The sequence below is a fragment of the Megalobrama amblycephala genome, linkage group LG21 (assembly GCF_018812025.1).
Source record: "Megalobrama amblycephala isolate DHTTF-2021 linkage group LG21, ASM1881202v1, whole genome shotgun sequence".
Lineage (NCBI taxonomy): Eukaryota > Metazoa > Chordata > Actinopteri > Cypriniformes > Xenocyprididae > Megalobrama > Megalobrama amblycephala.
In genome coordinates, this window is record NC_063064.1 from 16,811,232 (window position 1) to 16,818,497 (window position 7,266).

A 7,266-nucleotide genomic window follows, 5' to 3' on the forward strand; every position below is an offset into this window, starting at 1 on the left:
AGAGCTCTGTGTCCAAGTACATTAATAGAGAGGCGAAGGGAAGGAAAAGATGTGGTAGAAAAAAAAGTTTACAAGCAATAGGGATAACCACACCCTGGAGAGGATTGTGAAACAAAACCCATTCAAAAATGTGGGGGAGATTCACAAAGAGTGGACTGCAGCTGGAGTCAGTGCTTCAAGAACCACTACGCACAGACGTATGCAAGACATGGGTTTCAGCTGTCGCATTCCTTGTGTCAAGCCACTCTTGAACAACAGACAGCGTCAGAAGCGTCTAAAGACAAAAAGGACTGGACTGCTGCTGAGTGGTCCAAAGTTATGTTCTCTGATGAAAGTAAATTTTGCATTTCCTTTGGAAATCAGGGTCCCAGAGTCTGGAGGAAGAGAGGAGAGGCACACAATCCATGTTGCTTGAGGTCCAGTGTAAAGTTTCCACAGTCAGTGATGGTTTGGGGTGCCATGTCATCTGCTGGTGTTGGTCCACTGTGTTTTCTGAGGTCCAAGGTCAACACAGCCGTATACCAGGAAGTTTTAGAGCACTTTATGCTTCCTGCTGCTGACCAACTTTATGGAGATGCAGATTTCATTTTCCAACAGGACTTGGCACCTGCACACAGTGCCAAAGCTACCAGTACCTGGTTTAAGGACCATGGTATCCCTGTTCTTAATTGGCCAGCAAACTCGCCTGACCTTAACCCCATAGAAAATCTATGGGGTATTGTGAAGAGGAAGATGCGATATGCCAGACCCAACAATGCAGAAGAGCTGAAGGCCACTATCAGAGCAACCTGGGCTCTCATAACACCTGAGCAGCGCCACAGACTGATCGATTCCATGCCACGCCACATTGCTGCAGTAATTCAGGCAAAAGGACTGCCCCAACTAAGTATTGAGTGCTGTACATGCTCATACTTTAATGTTCATACTTTTCATTTGCCCAAGATTTCTAAAAATCCTTTCTTTGTATTGGTCTTAAGTAATATTCTAATTTTCTGACATACTGAATTTGGGATTTTCCTTAGTTGTCAGTTATAATCATCAAAATTAAAAGAAATAAACATTTGAAATATATCAGTCTGTGTGTAATGAATGAATATAATATACAAGTTTCACTTTTTGAATGGAATTAGTGAAATAAATCAACTTTTTGATGATATTCTAATTATATGACCAGCACCTGTATCTTCCTTACTCAAATCAGCCAGAATTACCTTATGTGTTTCATATAAGTTCATTACATGTCATATATAAAATCAGACCGATTATGGCCACTTTCATACTAAAAATCACACATAAAACTTACATGGGATTTTTAGGTCATATATGAATACTGCAAAATTCTTATATAGAGTTTTACATGACAACAGTATGTAATAGTATATGATTTTAGTAGAAAATGTATATGAATATCAGTAAATTTCCTATACAAATCATTTAAAATTCTTGATTGAATCATATGCAAGTCATATAGGATTTATTTAAATTTTGCATCATTTGCTCATATGAATTTTATACAGATTTTAGGTTAATTGTGTGTCTGTTCTTCAAACTTTATGTTTTCACCTAAATTCCTCATATCTCTACATATAATTATCTTATATGATTTCAGTAAATATTATATCTCTGCATATACAAATCATATATGATTTCAGTCAATTACTTGCACAAATTTACATCAGAAATACTTTTATTTCAACACAAAGAGACAATCAAATTATACTGCACAAGAGTAATTTAGAATTACAACTTGATATCAAACTGAACTTTGCGAAGGCAAAACACAGACACACACACACCCCAACAACAACAACAACAAAATACCTTGAACACACTGTCACAGCTATCAATCATCAAAGACCATTAAGGTTTTCAGATGTTTTTGTGTTTTCTTCCCTCTAATTTCAGAAAGTTTGGCATTAATTGCTGTACCAATGCTGGCAGGCACCACATGAGGACACTTTCTGCAACGTTGCTCCTGTGAGACAAACAAATAAAAGACAAAACATTGCTGTTGTTAGGAAGCAAAGTGGCCCACAGTCCATGACTACATATCAAATTAGACAAATCAACAGCAACATGTTTGGGGATCTGGACTTCCAAATGGAACCAGAAAATTGTGAGTTTGACAGGAATTGCCACTATTGTGGCATTGAGCAAGAAACTTAAAAGGATTATTTCACTTTGAAATTAAAATTAGCCCAAGCTTTACTCACCCTCAAGCACAAAGGAATCACTTCGCTTTAGAAGGCCTTTATTAACCCTCCTGGAGCCGTGTGGAGCACGTTTATGATGGATGGATGGATGGATGGATGGATGGATGTAGGGCTGGACAATAATTCAATATCAATATATATCGCGATATAATTTTTTTCGATAACGGTGATATGATTTTTAAACACATTTCCGGTATTTCGATATATACATTACAGCATCACTGACTTGAGGCGCAGACGTTAGAAAGAGCAGAACGCGATTGGCTATTTGCGTGATGACGTACACCACAGAGACATGCAGCTACCAGCCAGTGCTCAACAGTTGTACGCTAAGATCAAACGCGAACGCGGCAAGTTTTACAAAATGAGTACACCTGATGCAAATGCGACGGAACAAGCTTCCACAACTTGATGAAAATATGTGTGCTGCATAACTACACTGTGCTGGTTAATGTTTGGTGCAGGAGAATGTGTGAAATAAAAACTTTAAAGACGGATACTTTATTCTGTATGAGCTATGTGTCACGTGGCTAGTGTTATTAAACTCATCGCGGAGCTCCGCGCTGAAACCGAGCATATGCGCGCTCCGCCTGTATATCATAAAAACAATCGTATTTTTCATGTGTTCGTATTCAAACTCCAGTTCTGACCGCATCGCGAGCAAAATACAAACAACACACGTGGTGTGCTGAGGTAAACAGCCTACGGCTTGCGTATTTGAACGCAGCTAGAGCAGGCAGAGGTGAATGAGCAGCACTTTTGTGTTATTTGAATTCTCCGCTGTAATGCGATCTCATGTGAACATATTTTCCATTTGTGCTGGTAGATTACAGCAAAACAATCCACTTCCGAGAGAAGTGATGATCATGAATATATATGTCGAGATTCGCTCGAAACGGTCTACGTCAGCATGTTCGACCATGCCCATACTTGGGCAGAAAGTACACAATTACGTCAGATTTTGTGACGTTGCTCCGACTCAGCTTTTCAAACAGGAAGACAGAAATCGCTCTAAAAAATGCAAAAATAACTATTTTTCACTTATGAATAACATTGAGTACCTTTAGTGTTTTCAATACAAAGCCTAAAGCCTGTACATATCTGTTTACATCTCTGTTTTGGGGTTTCATGACCCTTTAAGAATAATAAAATCAGCCTACGTTATAGTTTAATGTTAAAGATATTAATATTACTAAAGTGAGTGAGTCTTATGTTTATTTTTATGTTTGTATGAAGGCTAAATACAAATAAAAGCTGAACAAATTTATTTGTACTGTTTTTATTTCTAAAATATTATATAGTTTTATAGGAAGAGATTTCATAGATTTGGCAAATTCATTTTTCAGACGTTTGTAGGTACAGACATCCGTTGTGGCCGTTCTTGGCAGTTTTTCTGAGGCTATTATATAGTTCATATCGATATCGGAATTATATTGTATCGACCGAAATTAAGAATTATATCGTGATATAAATTTTGGCCATATCGTCCAGCCCTAGATGGATGGATGCACTTTCTTCAGCCTTATACTCATTGATCCCATTCACTGCCATTATAAAGCTTGGATGCATCAGGATATTTATTAATATTTCTCAGATTAGGTTCATCAGAAAGAAGAAAGTCATATACACCTAGGATGGCTTGAGGGCGAGTAAAGCTTGGGCTAATTTTCATTTGAAAATGAACTAATCCTTTAAAGGTGCTAAAGAGGATGTTTTGTTTTATACATTTTTGCAATATTACTTGAAACTGTCTTTACTAACTGATAAAAGACTATTTATTAGGTGCACTGAAAGTAATAATATTAATATACATCATCTGTGCACAAGGTAGGGCCTTAAAAACATCAGCCAATCGTTTACGCGATCATCGCGTAAACGATTGGCCCTCTGGCTTGTCAATCACTGCCGTGACGTTCCTTGTGAGAGACATGCGCGGATTGGCCCTCTGGCTTGTCAATTACTGCCCTGACGTTCCTTGTGAGAGACGAGCGCGGCTGCGTGCTCCAGTAACTTTCCACACTCCACAGACGCCGCATGCAATGTTTTTGTCAGGAGACAGGAGAAACAACTGCAGATTATGAGTTACCTGCGGTGAGTCCAACATAATGAATCCACAAACACAACACAGCGAATGCCGGTGGTAAACACTTGTGTTCCAATACTCGTGCACGAGTTTTGGGAGGCGTTCTCTTGAAATGAGCTGTGAAGGAGGGGGGCTGTTCTTATGCATGCGCTCATTTCAAAAACTCAGTAACAGTCTTTGGATTCTCAGTCGACAAAAAAAATCCTCTCTATCACCTTTAACCTAAACTTACTCCAACTGGATCACTTTGAATATAGTAACAACAACAGGGTTTCAGCACTTGAATAGATAAACTAGTACCTGTTCTGTTGGAAGGGCTCTGTAATTACTCTGTGGCAAATCCTTTCCCATCTTCCAGGGCAGAGCTGACTGATGCTGATGAACACTGAGACTTCAGGGCCATCTTCACTTCATTTATCAGATTTGGTAGCTCTAGCAACAAAAATATAGCAAAGTAAAATATGATAAAGCAATATCTTACACCTATTAACCAACCTCCTATGTGTACATATGGTCATCTAAGCTGATGAATTTAATGTTAATGATGCGTTTTGCAAAGCCATCATGCCAGATGTTAGAGGATGGATAACTTTCAGGTTTCTTGTCATATACTTGATAATGCAATTAATTACCAATAATTATTAAATTCTTTGTCTTAACTTTACATAGCAAGTTGAATAATAATATTGAAACAATAGCAGTTCTAAAAAAATTGAAGTGCAAAGACAGTAAAAACTACTGAAGTAAACCACCAAACAGTTTGATAGCTGGCTGCTGATTCACCACAACTGTAAAATAACTAATACGCACCTCTGAGCATTTTTCTTACTTTGTCGTCGCCATTCCTCAATTTTTCGTTTTCCTCCATTTTTTTTCAGCCTCTTCTGAGTCTCTGTCGAGGTTGTGCTTGATACTCATCAACAGTCATTAATTTCTCTGTGGTTTGGGAATCACTGTCCTTTTCCTTTGGGTCTGTTAAGGAACAAGAAACAAGAGATAGAAATGATACGCATTCATTTTCTTATTTCTTATATTTGTCTTCTTACCTCAATAAATGTAAACAGATGAAAATAAAATGACTGTACCTGAAGGGGAGGGAGGCAGATCTCAAAGGAGATGTTAATACCTTATTTTAAGGGTCCACATTTATGCATGTTATGCACATACACAATAGAAATTAATGATAAACTTTAAGCTGCTGTCCGCAGTTTTTCCTCTTTGTCGCCATCTCTGTTTGAAACATGAGATTGCAGTCATATGCGGAACAGTTATCTGTACGTGCGTTGTTCCTCGGCACAGCTCATCAGCGCGGATGAATCTAATGTTTGCTGTCAGTCACCGCACCGGTGTGGATACTGAACTTCAGAATCACATATTCTACGTCTTGAAAGTATGACCAATATAAGAATTTTCACTGGAAAATATCATCTGAACAAGTAAGTAACATGTCTGCCACTTTTGTTTTGACCAACTGAGGAAAAAAGCATCAGGCCTACAATATATAGCGCTGCCAATGATGATTAAATCTAACGATCACTTAGCTCTGATCACACCAAACCGTGTAAATTATTATTACTGTTATATTGTTCTCAAATTGTTATTGTTAACAACATCAGCACTGCGTGACTGTGTATTTAATGTGTATTAGCGTTACCTGTAGATTTCAATTTCTGTCCACTCCACGCTTTTTGTCTACGGCTGAATCTCCAGTTGTCACTGATGATTGTCATTTGGACCTTTCTGGATTACAATCCACCATCAAAATTATTAGTTTAATTATTTCAGCTGCTGTGAGAAAAGGCTATAAATGTGCCGCTACCGGCAGCTTCCTCACATGATATAATTGACTAGCTTCTCGACGGGACTCCTTCTTTTGTTTACGGGCGTGACGTAATGACGCACAGAGGAACTGCTGCACGCTTGAATTTCCAGCTGAAATCCGCCATGTCGCTCTTATTATAAAACATTATTACAAGCTTACTGTTGTGAATCCGAGACAAGATAATTAGATAGTTTTGAACACTGGCTGGTTATGTACTTGTTCAAAAGTTGATTTTGGATAATTTTTAACCAAAAAAAGTTGCGGACTGCAGCTTTAACATATAGGCTAGTAAGGGCATATTAGCCATTATTTAAAATGTATTAAACATTTGAAGGATCCACATTCATGCGATAAATAAACAAAAATAAGCTAGTAATTAATGATTAACTGAATGTACAATAAACGCCTTTTAGCTATTATTTAGCAAACCATATTTTTTTGTAGTAATGTACTTCAATTAAATAAACTGAACAATAAGAAGCTAGTAACTATGTTTAATTAGTGTTGGTTTTATTTATAAATTGCTAAACGTGTGTAACAAAATTTGACCCCCTGTTGTAAAGTTAAAGTTATATTTAGGTTTATTGACCAGAATAAACAACAATCATCACGTTCACACACACAGAAAGACAGACAGGCCTTGCAAAACAACAATTAACTTTTGATTCAGACATTTCCGTAAATCATATGAATATCTCAACTTGACACAATCAAATTAAATATTAATAGGCAGTTATTAAACACACTGACAGTCATATATCACGCTTCGTCTACTCGTGTTAGCTTTAGCCCATGTGCTAATCAGTTCAGCTCGCGCTGTGTGCACGCGGCCTAACGTGTTGTTTACATTATATTCGGATTAATATCTGGAATTTCACTCACTAAAGTAAAACAGAATCATATCTTTATTCACACAAGGAAGATTACTCACAGTGCTTCTTACACTCTGGGATCCGCTCCGTCTCTCTTCTCTGTCTCCGACGACATCACTTCAGCTGCGTATGACTTCAAAAGATTCGCTTTCAGTGCACTCGATCACATTTCCAGTTATATCAGTGGATTTTCAGGAGAAACGGTCTGTTTCAGTGCAATCGATCACATTTACAGTTAGATCAATGGATTTTCTGGAGAAACGGTCTGTGCTGATC

General features: G+C 37.7%; 1 long non-coding RNA gene across 1 annotated transcript; it reads right to left on the minus strand.

The window, feature by feature from the left end:
- Window positions 1-1,551: 1,551 nt before the first annotated feature.
- On the minus strand, window positions 1,552-5,618 carry LOC125257093. Its single transcript, XR_007182241.1, has 3 exons — window positions 5,107-5,618; window positions 4,597-4,728; window positions 1,552-1,975 (listed from the first exon to the last, which is right to left on the minus strand). It is a non-coding gene; the product is annotated as an uncharacterized LOC125257093 (long non-coding RNA).
- Between the last annotated feature and the right edge of the window lie 1,648 nt (window positions 5,619-7,266).